This window comes from Scardinius erythrophthalmus (genome assembly GCF_964197995.2).
Source record: "Scardinius erythrophthalmus genome assembly, chromosome: 21".
Lineage (NCBI taxonomy): Eukaryota > Metazoa > Chordata > Actinopteri > Cypriniformes > Leuciscidae > Scardinius > Scardinius erythrophthalmus.
This window is the reverse complement of record NC_138241.1, coordinates 8,439,232-8,455,845: the sequence shown is the minus strand read 5'-3', so window position 1 is coordinate 8,455,845 and position 16,614 is coordinate 8,439,232.

The following is a 16,614-nucleotide window of genomic DNA, read 5'->3' as shown; positions in this document are numbered from 1 at the left end:
TATTATAGACTGACTTCTCGTAATGTTAAATCAGGCAGACCGTAGTCCATATTTGACCGTTTGAAAAAAAAAAAAGAAAATGACCAAAGAGTTCTCAAAAGGATTTTGACTATTATAAAAATATAGATTCCTTCTGATGTTAAAAAAGCCATACAGAAGTCCATATTTGACCTTTTGAACCTATTTCTGGACAGAGACCTTGAACTTTAACCGTACTATACAAATTTCTCATACAGACTTCTCGTGATGTTATATCAGCTACTAAAGAGTAGCTACTAAAGAGTCCTCGATCTTGGACTTTCTATACATACTCATAGACTCCTTCTGATGCTTCATAAGCCATATAGATGTCCATTTCTGACCTTTTGAACTTATTTCTGGTCAAAGTGTCTACAACATTTTTCAAACTATATAAAGTTATATACTCCTTCTGATGATAAATCAGCTATACAGAGGTCCCCTTTTGACCTACTGAACATATTTCGGGCCAAAGAGTTCTTGAACATTATCTTGCTATACTACAGATTGGCTTCATGTGATGTTATATTACCCAGCCAGCAGTCAATTTTCACCCACTGAAAATATTTCTGCACAGAGTCCGTGAACATTACTCACTATACATATAGACTGACTTCTCGTAATGTTAAATCAGGCAGACCGTAGTCCATATTTGACCGTTTGAAAAAAAAAAAGACCAAAGAGTTCTCAAAAGGATTTTGACTATTATAAAAATATAGATTCCTTCTGATGTTAAAAAAGCCATACAGAAGTCCATATTTGACCTTTTGAACCTATTTCTGGACAGAGACCTTGAACTTTAACCATACTATACAAATTTCTCATACTATACAGATGTCTCGTGATGTTATATCAGCTACTAAAGAGTAGCTACTAAAGAGTCCTCGATCTTGGACTTTCTATACATACTCATAGACTCCTTCTGATGCTTCATTATAAGCCATATAGATGTCCATTTCTGATCTTTTGAACTTATTTCTGGTCAAAGTGTCTACAACATTTTTCAAACTATATACTCCTTCTGATGACAAATCAGCTATACCAGAGGTCCCCTTTTGACCTACTGAATTTCTGGCCAAAGAGTTCTTGAACATTATCTTGCTATACTACAGATTGGCTTCATGTGATGTTATATTACCCAGCCAGCAGTCAATTTTGACCAGAAATCACTTTGACCAGAAATCTACAACATTTTTCAAACTATATAAGTTATATACACCTTCTAATGATAAATCAGCTATACCAGAGGTCCCCTTTTGACCTACTGAACATATTTCGGGCCAAAGAGTTCTTGAACATTTTCTTGCTATACTACAGATTGGCTTCATGTGAATGTTATATTACCCAGCCAGCAGTCAATTTTCACCCACTGAAAATATTTCTGGCCAAGAGTCCGTGAACATTAACTCACTATACATATAGACTGACTTCTCGTAATGTTAAATCAGGCAGACCGTAGTCCATATTTGACAATTTGAAAAAAAAAATGACCAAAAAGTTCTCAAAAGGATTTTGACTATTATAAAAATATAGATTCCTTCTGATGTTAAATAAGCCATACAGAAGTCCATATTTGACCTTTTGAACCTATTTCTGGACAGAGACCTTGAACTTTAACCATACTATACAAATTTCTCATACTATACAGACTTCTCGTGATGTTATATCAGCTACTAAAGAGTAGCTACTAAAGAGTCCTCGATCTTGGACTTTTTATACATACTCATAGACTCCTTCTAACGCTACATAAGCCATATAGATGTCCATTTCTGACCTTTTGAACTTATTTCTGGTCAAAGTGCCTACAAAATTTTTCAAACTATATAAAGTTATATACAACTTTTGATGATAAATCAGCTATACCAGAGGTCCCCTTTTGACCTACTGAACAGATTTCTGGCCAAAGAGTTCTTGAACATTTTCTTGCTATACTACAGATTGGCTTCATGTGAATGTTATATTACCCAGCCAGCAGTCAATTTTCACCCACTGAAAATATTTCTGGCCAAGAGTCCGTGAACATTAACTCACTATACATATAGACTGACTTCTCGTAATGTTAAATCAGGCAGACCGTAGTCCATATTTGACCATTTGAAAAAAAAAATGACCAAAAATTTTTCAAAAGGATTTTGACTATTATAAAAATATAGATTCCTTCTGATGTTAAATAAGCCATACAGAAGTCCATATTTGACCTTTTGAACCTATTTCTGGACAGAGACCTTGAACTTTAACCATACTATACAAATTTCTCATACTATACAGACTTCTTGTGATGTTATATCAGCTACTAAAGAGTAGCTACTAAAGAGTCCTCGATCTGGGACTTTCTATACATACTCATAGACTCCTTCTGATGCTTCATATAAGCCATATAGATGTCCATTTCTGATCTTTTGAACTTATTTCTGGTCAAAGTGTCTACAACATTTTTCAAACTATATACTCCTTCTGATGTCAAATCAGCTATACCAGAGGTCCCCTTTTGACCTACTGAACATATTTCTGGCCAAAGAGTTCTTGAACATTTTCTTGCTATACTACAGATTGGCTTCATGTGAATGTTATATTACCCAGCCAGCAGTCAATTTTCACCCACTGAAAATATTTCTGGCAAAGAGTCCGTGAACATTAACTCACTATACATATAGACTGACTTCTCGTAATGTTAAATCAGGCAGACCGTAGTCCATATTTGACCATTTGAAAAAAAAAATGACCAAAAAGTTCTCAAAAGGATTTTGACTATTATAAAAATATAGATTCCTTCTGATGTTAAATAAGCCATACAGAAGTCCATATTTGACCTTTTGAACCTATTTCTGGACAGGGACCTTGAACTTTAACCATACTATACAAATTTCTCATACTATACACACTTCTTGTGATGTTATATCAGCTACTAAAGAGTAGCTACTAAAGAGTCCTCGATCTTGGACTTTCTATACATACTTATAGACTCCTTCTAATGCTACATAAGCCATATAGATGTCCATTTCTGACCTTTTGAACTTATTTCTGGTCAAAGTGCCTACAAAATTTTTCAAACTATATAAAGTTATATACAACTTTTGATGATAAATCAGATATACCAGAGGTCCCCTTTTGACCTACTGAACAGATTTCTGGCCAAAGAGTTCTTGAACATTTTCTTGCTATACTACAGATTGGCTTCATGTGAATGTTATATTACCCAGCCAGCAGTCAATTTTCACCCACTGAAAATATTTCTGGCCAAGAGTCCGTGAACACTATACATATAGACTGACTTCTCGTAAAGTTAAATCAGGCAGACCGTAGTCCATATTTGACCGTTTGAAAAAAAAAATGACCAAAAAGTTCTCAAAAGGATTTTGACTATTATAAAGCTATAGACTCCTTCTGATGTTAAATAAGCCATACAGAAGTCCATATTTGACCTTTTGAACCTATTTCTGGACAGAGACCTTGAACTTTAACCATACTATACAAATTTCTCATACTATACAGACTTCTCGTGATGTTATATCAGCTACTAAAGAGTTCTCGATCTTGGACTTTCTATACATACTTATAGACTCCTTCTGACGCTTCATAAGCCATATAGATGTCCATTTCTGACCTTTTGAACTTATTTCTGGTCAAAGTGTCTACAACATTATAAAGTTATATACACCTTCTGATGATAAATCAGCTATACCAGAGGTCCCCTTTTGACCTACTGAACATATTTCGGGCCAAAGAGTTCTTGAACATTTTCTTGCTATACTACAGATTGGCTTCATGTGAATGTTATATTACCCAGCCAGCAGTCAATTTTCACCCACTGAAAATATTTCTGGCCAAGAGTCCGTGAACATTAACTCACTATACATATAGACTGACTTATCGTAATGTTAAATCAGGCAGACTGTAGTCCATATTTGACCATTTGAAAAAAAAAAAAAAAAATGTGAATACATATAGACTGATTTCTCGTAATGTTAAATCAGGCAGACCGTAGTCCATATTTGACCGTTTGAAAAAAAAAATGACCAAAGAGTTCTCAAAAGGATTTTGACTATTATAAAAATATAGATTCCTTCTGATGTTAAATAAGCCATACAGAAGTCCATATTTGACCTTTTGAACCTATTTCTGGACAGAGACCTTGAACTTTAACCATACTATACAAATTTCTTATACTATACAGACTTCTCGTGATGTTATATCAGCTACTAAAGAGTAGCTACTAAAGAGTCCTCGATCTTGGACTTTCTATACATACTCATAGACTCCTTCTGATGCTTCATAAGCCATATAGATGTCCATTTCTGACCTTTTGAACTTATTTCTGGTCAAAGTGTCTACAACATTTTTCAAACTATATAAAGTTATATACTCCTTCTGATGATAAATCAGCTATACAGAGGTCCCCTTTTGACCTACTGAACATATTTCTGGCCAAAGAGTTCTTGAACATTATCTTGCTATTCTACAGATTGGCTTCATGTGAATGTTATATTATCCAGCCAGCAGTCAATTTTCACCCACTGAAAATTTTTCTGGCCAAGAGTCCGTGAACATTAACTCACTATACATATAGACTGACTTCTCGTAATGTTAAATCAGGCAGACTGTAGTCCATATTTGACCGTTTGAACAAAAAAAATGGCCAAAGAGTTCTCAAAAGGATTTTGACTATTATAAAAATATAGATTCCTTCTGATGTTAAATAAGCCATACAGAAGTCCATATTTGACCTTTTGAACCTATTTCTGGACAGAGACCTTGAACTTTAACCATACTATACAAATTTCTCATACTATACAGACTTCTCGTGATGTTATATCAGCTACTAAAGAGTTAGCTACTAAAGAGTCCTCGATCTTGGACTTTCTATACATACTCATAGACTCCTTCTGATGCTTCATAAGCCATATAGATGTCCATTTCTGACCTTTTGAACTTATTTCTGGTCAAAGTGCCTAAAAAATTCTTCAAACTATATAAAGTTATATACAACTTCTGATGATAAATCAGCTATACCAGAGGTCCCTTTTGACCTCCTGAACATATTTCTGGCCAAAGAATTCTTGAACATTTTCTTGCTATACTACAGATTGGCTTCATGTGAATGTTATATTACCCAGCCAGCAGTCAATTTTCACCCACTGAAAATATTTCTGGAGTCCGTGAACATTAACTCACTATACATATTATAGACTGACTTCTCGTAATGTTAAATCAGGCAGACCGTAGTCCATATTTGACCGTTTGAAAAAAAAAAAAATGACCAAAGAGTTCTCAAAAGGATTTTGACTATTATAAAAATATAGATTCCTTCTGATGTTAAAAAAGCCATACAGAAGTCCATATTTGACCTTTTGAACCTATTTCTGGACAGAGACCTTGAACTTTAACCGTACTATACAAATTTCTCATACAGACTTCTCGTGATGTTATATCAGCTACTAAAGAGTAGCTACTAAAGAGTCCTCGATCTTGGACTTTCTATACATACTCATAGACTCCTTCTGATGCTTCATAAGCCATATAGATGTCCATTTCTGACCTTTTGAACTTATTTCTGGTCAAAGTGTCTACAACATTTTTCAAACTATATAAAGTTATATACTCCTTCTGATGATAAATCAGCTATACAGAGGTCCCCTTTTGACCTACTGAACATATTTTTGGCCAAAGAGTTCTTGAACATTATCTTGCTATACTACAGATTGGCTTCATGTGATGTTATATTACCCAGCCAGCAGTCAATTTTGACCAGAAATCACTTTGACCAGAAATCTACAACATTTTTCAAACTATATAAGTTATATACACCTTCTAATGATAAATCAGCTATACCAGAGGTCCCCTTTTGACCTACTGAACATATTTCGGGCCAAAGAGTTCTTGAACATTTTCTTGCTATACTACAGATTGGCTTCATGTGAATGTTATATTACCCAGCCAGCAGTCAATTTTCACCCACTGAAAATATTTCTGGCCAAGAGTCCGTGAACATTAACTCACTATACATATAGACTGACTTCTCGTAATGTTAAATCAGGCAGACCGTAGTCCATATTTGACCATTTGAAAAAAAAAATGACCAAAAAGTTCTCAAAAGGATTTTGACTATTATAAAAATATAGATTCCTTCTGATGTTAAATAAGCCATACAGAAGTCCATATTTGACCTTTTGAACCTATTTCTGGACAGAGACCTTGAACTTTAACCATACTATACAAATTTCTCATACTATACAGACTTCTCGTGATGTTATATCAGCTACTAAAGAGTAGCTACTAAAGAGTCCTCGATCTTGGACTTTTTATACATACTCATAGACTCCTTCTAATGCTACATAAGCCATATAGATGTCCATTTCTGACCTTTTGAACTTATTTCTGGTCAAAGTGCCTACAAAATTTTTCAAACTATATAAAGTTATATACACCTTCTGATGATAAATCAGCTATACCAGAGGTCCCCTTTTGACCTACTGAACATATTTCGGGCCAAAGAGTTCTTGAACATTTTCTTGCTATACTACAGATTGGCTTCATGTGAATGTTATATTACCCAGCCAGCAGTCAATTTTCACCCACTGAAAATATTTCTGGCCAAGAGTCCGTGAACATTAACTCACTATACATATAGACTGACTTCTCGTAATGTTAAATCAGGCAGACCGTAGTCCATATTTGACCATTTGAAAAAAAAAATGACCAAAAATTTCTCAAAAGGATTTTGACTATTATAAAAATATAGATTCCTTCTGATGTTAAATAAGCCATACAGAAGTCCATATTTGACCTTTTGAACCTATTTCTGGACAGAGACCTTGAACTTTAACCATACTATACAAATTTCTCATACTATACAGACTTCTTGTGATGTTATATCAGCTACTAAAGAGTAGCTACTAAAGAGTCCTCGATCTGGGACTTTCTATACATACTCATAGACTCCTTCTGATGCTTCATATAAGCCATATAGATGTCCATTTCTGATCTTTTGAACTTATTCCTGGTCAAAGTGTCTACAACATTTTTCAAACTATATACTCCTTCTGATGTCAAATCAGCTATACCAGAGGTCCCCTTTTGACCTACTGAACATATTTCTGGCCAAAGAGTTCTTGAACATTTTCTTGCTATACTACAGATTGGCTTCATGTGAATGTTATATTACCCAGCCAGCAGTCAATTTTCACCCACTGAAAATATTTCTGGCCAAGAGTCCCTGAACATTAACTCACTATACATATAGACTGACTTCTCGTAATGTTAAATCAGGCAGACCGTAGTCCATATTTGACCATTTGAAAAAAAAAATGACCAAAAAGTTCTCAAAAGGATTTTGACTATTATAAAAATATAGATTCCTTCTGATGTTAAATAAGCCATACAGAAGTCCATATTTGACCTTTTGAACCTATTTCTGGACAGGGACCTTGAACTTTAACCATACTATACAAATTTCTCATACTATACACACTTCTTGTGATGTTATATCAGCTACTAAAGAGTAGCTACTAAAGAGTCCTCGATCTTGGACTTTCTATACATACTTATAGACTCCTTCTAATGCTACATAAGCCATATAGATGTCCATTTCTGACCTTTTGAACTTATTTCTGGTCAAAGTGCCTACAAAATTTTTCAAACTATATAAAGTTATATACAACTTTTGATGATAAATCAGATATACCAGAGGTCCCCTTTTGACCTACTGAACAGATTTCTGGCCAAAGAGTTCTTGAACATTTTCTTGCTATACTACAGATTGGCTTCATGTGAATGTTATATTACCCAGCCAGCAGTCAATTTTCACCCACTGAAAATATTTCTGGCCAAGAGTCCGTGAACACTATACATATAGACTGACTTCTCGTAAAGTTAAATCAGGCAGACCGTAGTCCATATTTGACCGTTTGAAAAAAAAAAATGACCAAAAAGTTCTCAAAAGGATTTTGACTATTATAAAGCTATAGACTCCTTCTGATGTTAAATAAGCCATACAGAAGTCCATATTTGACCTTTTGAACCTATTTCTGGACAGAGACCTTGAACTTTAACCATACTATACAAATTTCTCATACTATACAGACTTCTCGTGATGTTATATCAGCTACTAAAGAGTTCTCGATCTTGGACTTTCTATACATACTTATAGACTCCTTCTGACGCTTCATAAGCCATATAGATGTCCATTTCTGACCTTTTGAACTTATTTCTGGTCAAAGTGTCTACAACATTATAAAGTTATATACACCTTCTGATGATAAATCAGCTATACCAGAGGTCCCCTTTTGACCTACTGAACATATTTCGGGCCAAAGAGTTCTTGAACATTTTCTTGCTATACTACAGATTGGCTTCATGTGAATGTTATATTACCCAGCCAGCAGTCAATTTTCACCCACTGAAAATATTTCTGGCCAAGAGTCCGTGAACATTAACTCACTATACATATAGACTGACTTATTGTAATGTTAAATCAGGCAGACTGTAGTCCATATTTGACCATTTGAAAAAAAAAAAAAAATGTGAATACATATAGACTGACTTCTCGTAATGTTAAATCAGGCAGACCGTAGTCCATATTTGACCGTTTGAAAAAAAAAAATGACCAAAGAGTTCTCAAAAGGATTTTGACTATTATAAAAATATAGATTCCTTCTGATGTTAAATAAGCCATACAGAAGTCCATATTTGACCTTTTGAACCTATTTCTGGACAGAGACCTTGAACTTTAACCATACTATACAAATTTCTTATACTATACAGACTTCTGGTGATGTTATATCAGCTACTAAAGAGTAGCTACTAAAGAGTCCTCGATCTTGGACTTTCTATACATACTCATAGACTCCTTCTGATGCTTCATAAGCCATATAGATGTCCATTTCTGACCTTTTGAACTTATTTCTGGTCAAAGTGTCTACAACATTTTTCAAACTATATAAAGTTATATACTCCTTCTGATGATAAATCAGCTATACAGAGGTCCCCTTTTGACCTACTGAACATATTTCTGGCCAAAGAGTTCTTGAACATTATCTTGCTATTCTACAGATTGGCTTCATGTGAATGTTATATTATCCAGCCAGCAGTCAATTTTCACCCACTGAAAATTTTTCTGGCCAAGAGTCCGTGAACATTAACTCACTATACATATAGACTGACTTCTCGTAATGTTAAATCAGGCAGACTGTAGTCCATATTTGACCGTTTGAACAAAAAAAATGGCCAAAGAGTTCTCAAAAGGATTTTGACTATTATAAAAATATAGATTCCTTCTGATGTTAAATAAGCCATACAGAAGTCCATATTTGACCTTTTGAACCTATTTCTGGACAGAGACCTTGAACTTTAACCATACTATACAAATTTCTCATACTATACAGACTTCTCTTGATGTTATATCAGCTACTAAAGAGTTAGCTACTAAAGAGTCCTCGATCTTGGACTTTCTATACATACTCATAGACTCCTTCTGATGCTTCATAAGCCATATAGATGTCCATTTCTGACCTTTTGAACTTATTTCTGGTCAAAGTGTCTACAACATTTTTCAAACTATATAAAGTTCTCTTACGAGAGTCCTCTCGTACTGCGTTTTATTCAAAACGCTACGGGAAAAGTCTCTTTTCACGAAACACTGAAGCAAAAAATTATCCTTTAATTTTCATATATGTAAAACGCGTTGCGGCAGCAGCAGACAGCTATGGCGAGACGGCTTGCTCGCTCATTGGCTGCTCTGCGGCAACTGCTTAAGCCTATCGAGCGAGGCCTGAGATGACATCAGGCCAATGAGGGCGCTTCGCGCCCTCCTCGCCACTTCCCGCCGAAACGGGCGTGGCTTACCTCTATAAAAGGAGCTCGAGAAGGCTGACTCACTTCATTTTAATCTCTTCAGCGAAGCGCACGCATCGCTGGATCACGGAAGCAAGCGTCGTTCGAAGCAAGCACTTCAGCGGGACGAGCCCTCGAAGCCGCTGGCCAACGCCGCCTTCTACAGCCGTACCTGCTGCGCTTTCCGACGCCTATATCCTTTATTGCTATATTGCTCTGTTTTCTGTGTGTGTGTGTGTGTGTGTGTTCGCTGCAACACTCACCCCTAAAAGAGCTGCGTCTTTTTCAAGACGCCTTCTCATGCAGCGCTCGCGCTCGCTGACGGCGAAATGCCCTCACTCCGAGCCAATTGCCTACGGTGACTCTGAGGACTCGCCAGGCATCCTTCCGAGGCTGCCCTTCCTGGAAGCGGACGGCGGGATTAGTTTTTCTTTACGTTACAAGAAAAGCTACCCTGCCTCCGCGCGCGTCATTCACCGGCGAAGGAGAAAAGAGTGTTCTCAGTCCCACCGTTGGTCGGTCTCACCTCTTTTCTCTCATATTTCTCAGTTCCCTGTTCGGCGACTGGAAATATTATTGCAGCAAGTGAGTCTGTTATAGCACGCTTGCCTGCCAGCAAACGCCGAATAATACATGTTGACGCCGCCTTTGCCGCCAATGCTTCACTCTGTCAGTCCCCTGAAGGCGACTGCAGAGATGCATTTTGCAGACAGCGAGTGCGTAGTACCCGCTTGCCTGCAACCGAACACCGTTTCTACGGTTCCCGTGCGTCACTGGCGAAAGGAGAATGGAGTGTTTTCAGCCCCGCTGAAACTGGGCGATATCCACTCTTCTCACATTCAAAGCCTACATCCCCCTGTGGCTCAGTGGCGGAATTATAGGTTTTCCGCATGGGAGACCGGAGTTCTAATCCCGGTCTAGCGGCATATATTTTTATGCCGCCAATGCTTCGCTCTGTCAGTCCCCTGAAGGCGACTTCGGAGATGCATTTTGCAGCCAGCGAGCGCGTAGTACCCGCTTGACTGCAACCGAACGCCGTTTCTACGGTTCCCGTGCGTCACTGGCGAAAGGGGAATGGAGTGTTTTCAGCCCTGCTGAAACCGGGCGATATCAACTCTTCTCACATTCTGGCATATTTCAGGCGTCTGAAAATGTTAGTATTGCATGTCGTGCTTACTCGCATGCCTGCAAGCAAACGCCAGTGTGGATAATACTCGCGCTGACTTTGTCTATGTATCTTCACTGTGGTCCAGTGGTAGATTATTAGACTCTCGCGCGAGGGATCCGAGTTCGAATCCCGGGTCTGCCGGCAGAAAATATTTTGCCGCCGAATGCAAATCACTCTGTTTGTTCCCCGAGAGGCAACTGCAGACGTGTTTGTTTTCGCAGCCCACGAGCACGTGGTACATGCCTGCAAGCAAACGCCAGTGTGGATAATACTCGCGCTGACTTTGTCTATGTATCTTCACTGTGGTCCAGTGGTAGATTATTAGGCTCTCGCGCAGAGAATCCGAGTTCGAATCCCGGGTCTGCCGGCAGAAAATATTTATGCCGCCGAATGCAAATCACTCTGTTTGTTCCCCGAGAGGCAACTGCAGACGTGTTTGTTTTGCAGCCCACGAGCGAAGTCCCGGCCACGGCCGATGATGCTATATGTGTACAGAAGATGCCCACTGCTTGTGCCCATCCCTACATATTAGCACAGCCCTTCACACAGGGCCCGCGCTCATATATTCGACTCGGGTCGATCACGCACACAACATAGTGAACGTGCCCACTGCCTAGTGCCCACAAACACTATGTTCTGCATGCCTTGTGGTTTCTGTAAAGACGAAACCTGTGCATTCACACTGCTCAGGCAGACAGTGCACTCATTGCAGTAATTGTGCCCGCTCTGCCGCGCCCACACTTACTAACGGTCATTATATGTCCTACGGGACTCGCCCAGCCCTCCCTTGCTCGGTTAAACACCGCAGCAGGGTCGAGCGCAGGCATTCTGCCCGGCTACGGCCGATGGTGCTATAAATGTAGTCTCGATGCCCACTCCTCAGTGCCCATCACTACACATAAGCACAGCCCTACACTTAGGGCTCGCGCACATAAAATCGACTCAGGTCGATTGTGCTTCCAACATAGTGAGAGTGCCCGCTTCCCAGTGCCCACGAACACTATGTCTAACAGATCACAGGCTCTCTGTAAAAACGAGACCTGTGAGCGCGCGCTCTACTCAGGCAGACACCGCGCCCAAAGCAGTAAATGTGCCCGCTCCCAGCCCACATCTACTCGCTCACATGAGTCCTATGAGACTTTCTCAGTCCTCCCTCACTCAGCTAAGCACTGTAGTAAGGTCGAGGACGAGCGTTCCGCCCGCTGTATTAAGCGCGCGCCCCGCCTCAAATGCCACAGGCATAATGCCTGTTGTATCCCCCGAAGCGCCTCTGTCCCACGGCGATCAGAGCGCGCTCCGTATCCAGCCCCTAGCCAGCCATGCAGAAGCATGGGCAGCGCTCCCAGGGGTTTCGGACTGGGTGCTAGGCATTATAAAGAGAGGCTTCTCGCTACAGTTTTGTCGACGCCCTCCCCGCTTCACAGCGCGCGTCGAAACTTCGGTTTCGTTGGAAGTAGCTCACCTACTTCGAGCCGAAATATCAAAACTGATAAGCAAAGGGGCGATAGAGCGCGTTCCCCCAGCTCTAAGCGAAGGGGGACTATACAGCAGATACTTTCTAGTCCCCAAAAAGGACGGCGGTATCAGACCCATACTGGATCTAAGACGGCTGAACAGAGTATTAGTGAAACACAGTTTCAAAATGCTCACAACCAGCAAAATTCTCGCGCATGTTCGCCGAGAAGACTGGTTCATGTCGATAGGTCTGAAGGACGCGTATTTTCAAATACAGATAGCGTCACACCACAGGCGATACTTGAGATTCGCCTTCGGGGGTCAGACATACCAGTATACAGTCCTGCCATTCGGCTTGTCCCTAGCACCTCGTACATTTACGAAATGCATGGACGCAGCGCTCGCTCCTCTCAGACTCAGAGGCATGCGAGTGCTGAACTATTTGGACGACTGGTTGATCCTAGCTCAATCACGATCACAGCTCGTGGAGCACAGAACCATTTTACTCGATCACCTCGAGAATCTTGGTATCAGTCAACTGGACAAAGAGTTCATTGAACCCCAGTCAAACGATTTTGTTTCTGGGCGTCGTTCTGGACTCACAGTCTATGACAGCGCGGCTGTCACCACAGCGCGTGTTGAACATTCAGCGCGCGGCGAGGTCTTTCCGCCGCGGCGCTGTCACCCCGCTCAGGAAGTTTCAAAAGATGCTGGGTCTCATGGCTTCAGCATCGTCAGTTCTCCGGCTGGGCCTGCTCCGCATGCGCCCGCTGCAGTTCTGGTTGAAAACGCGGGTACCGCGCAGAGCGTGGGCGACCGGTCGATTACGCCTCAAGGTCGATCAGAGCTGTGTTTCAGCCCTGGCGCCTTGGACGGCGGACGACTGGTACCAATCAGGTGTAAGCCTGGGGACTTCCTCGAGAGTGAGGATGGTGTCGACAGACGCATCCACCTCGGGATGGGGAGCTCTGCTCGGGGGCAGACCGTTCTTCGGCCTGTGGTCGGAACGAGAAAAGCTCCAACACATAAACTGCCTAGAAATGCTGGCAGTGCACAACGCGATGACGCGTTTTTGTCCCCACATCAAGGACGAACACGTCATAGTCCGTTCGGACAACATGGCTGTGGTGTCCTACATAAATCGCCAGGGCGGTCTGAAATCCATATCCCTGTACAGGCTGGCGAAACGCCTACTATTATGGGCTCAGCACAACTTACGCTCGCTGAGAGCAGTGCATGTACCTGGGCTTCAGAATGTGGGCCCAGACAGACTGTCCAGGAACAATGTTCCCCCGGGCGAATGGTCTCTACACCCACAAACAGTCCGGTTGTTGTGGGAGAGATTCGGCAGAGCGGAGGTGGACCTTTTCGCGTCCCGCGAAAACGCGCACTGCCCCGCGTTCTTTTCAAAGACCGACAGCGCGCTGTCCCGAAGGTGGCCACGCTGCCCGTTATACGCTTTTCCCCCCGTCTCCCTCCTGCCACAGGTGCTGGAACGGGTCAGGGAAACGAAATGCCCAGTCCTGCTTGTAGCTCCGTTCTGGGAGAACCAGATATGGTTCCCAGTTCTGATGCAGTTGGCAGATATCGATCCATGGCCACTGCCGTTGAGGAGAGATCTCCTCTCGCAGGCCGGGGGCTCGATTTGGCACCCACACCCGGAACTGTGGTCCCTTCATGTGTGGGTGCTCAACAGATACCCGTTGGTCTCACAGAGGGAGTCGTGAATACCATCACTCAGGCTAGAGCGCCGTCGACACGGCGGCTTTATGCTTCGAAGTGGTCTGTTTTCTCCGGCTGGTGTACAGCTCGGAGCATTTCACCCCTCGAATGTGAGGTAACGGAGGTTCTCTCCTTTCTACAAGAGCTGTTGGATAAGGGCAGATCCCCTTCCACGCTCAAAGTGTATGTGGCGGCTATTTCAGCGTTCTTTGGTTCAGCGCTGGGTCAGTCACTGGGAAGGAATGATTTAGTCATCCGCTTCCTCAGGGGAGCTAGGAGACTGAATCCGCCCAGACCTCCTTCAGTTCCTTTGTGGGACCTTTCTACAGTCCTGGTGGCCATGAAAGGTGCCCCTTTCGAGCCTATCCAGTCTATTAGCCTCAAACATTTGTCTTTCAAACAGTGTTTTTGATGGCTCTCGCTTCAGTGAAGCGCATAGGCGACCTGCACGCGCTCTCTGTGAGCCCGGCGTGCTTGGAGTTTGGTCCTAATGACTCTAAAGTCATACTCAAACCTAAGCACGGCTACGTGCCGAAATCCCTCAACACGCCCTTTCGGGCTCAGGTCATTTCCCTGGCTGCCCTGCCGGCATCGAGTGAGGAAAGGGACTCGAGTTTTCTTTGCCCTGTTAGGGCTTTAAGAGCTTATATGTCCCGCTCTGCTGTCTTCAGACAGACAGAGCAGCTCTTTGTCTCGTTCAGTGGACGTTCCGAAGGAATGGCTGTTTCGAAACAAAGTCTATCCAGATGGATAGTTGACGCCATAACGCTGGCTTATACTGCCAAGGGCATTCCATGCCCGTTGGGAGTCAGAGCGCACTCTACGAGAAGCGTTGCTTCTTCGTGGGCTTGGTCCAGCGGGATTTCCCTACAGGATATATGTACGGCGGCAGGCTGGGCCTCGCCGTCTACATTTATCAGGTTTTATAACCTAGAGGTTCCCGCCTTGCAGGCTAAGCTTTTGTCGGTGTAATCCGTTCAGCCGTCTAGTCAGACCGCTGAAACTCATGCGCTATGCGCTACCGACTATCTTGGGCAGAACTGTGTAAGACCCACATTTTCCGCATTAGTTCAGGTTCCCTACCCTGTCTATGTGATGTTATACTTGCGTCTGTGGACATGTCTATTCTACGACGCTACAGTTTAGGGAATTAAGGCTCCCACCCTTATTCCCTGACTCTGTGTGAGTCAATCTGGTGATTATGCACTGTGTGCCTGAAATAGCTTCCGGTGATCAGTGTTTTTTTATCCCAGCACGCACGGCGTTTTGCAAGGGGTTCCCGTAGCGTTTTGAATAAAACGCAGTACGAGAGGACTCTCGTAAGAGAACGTACTCGGTTACTAACGTAACCTCGGTTCTCTCTAGAAGAGGGAACGAGTACTGCGTTCTCTGCCGTGCGTACGGTTCACTCTGGTTCGCTTCGGCGATCAAAATCAAGTGAGTCAGCCTTCTCGAGCTCCTTTTATAGAGGTAAGCCACGCCCGTTTCGGCGGGAAGTGGCGAGGAGGGCGCGAAGCGCCCTCATTGGCCTGATGTCATCTCAGGCCTCGCTCGATAGGCTTAAGCAGTTGCCGCAGAGCAGCCAATGAGCGAGCAAGCCGTCTCGCCATAGCTGTCTGCTGCTGCCGCAACGCGTTTTACATATATGAAAATTAAAGGATAATTTTTTGCTTCAGTGTTTCGTGAAAAGAGACTTTTCCCGTAGCGTTTTGAATAAAACGCAGTACTCGTTCCCTCTTCTAGAGAGAACCGAGGTTACGTTAGTAACCGAGTACGTTATATACTCCTTCTGATGATAAATCAGCTATACAGAGGTCCCCTTTTGACCTACTGAACATATTTCTGGCCAAAGAGTTCTTGAACATTTTCTTGCTATACTACAGATTGGCTTCATGTGAATGTTATATTACCCAGCCAGCAGTCAATTTTCACCCACTGAAAATATTTCTGGCCAAGAGTCCGTGAACATTAACTCACTATACATATAGACTGACTTCTCGTAATGTTAAATCAGGCAGACCGTAGTCCATATTTGACCATTTGAAAAAAAAAATGACCAAAAAGTTCTCAAAAGGATTTTGACTATTATAAAAATATAGATTCCTTCTGATGTTAAATAAGCCATACAGAAGTCCATATTTGACCTTTTGAACCTATTTCTGGACAGCGACCTTGAACTTTAACCATACTATACAAATTTCTCATACTATACAGACTTCTCGTGATGTTATATCAGCTACTAAAGAGTAGCTACTAAAGAGTCCTCGATCTTGGACTTTCTATACATACTCATAGACTCCTTCTAATGCTACATAAGCCATATAGATGTCCATTTCTGACCTTTTGAACTTATTTCTGGTCAAAGTGCCTACAAAATTTTTCAAACTATATAAAGTTATATACAACTTTTGATGATAAATCAG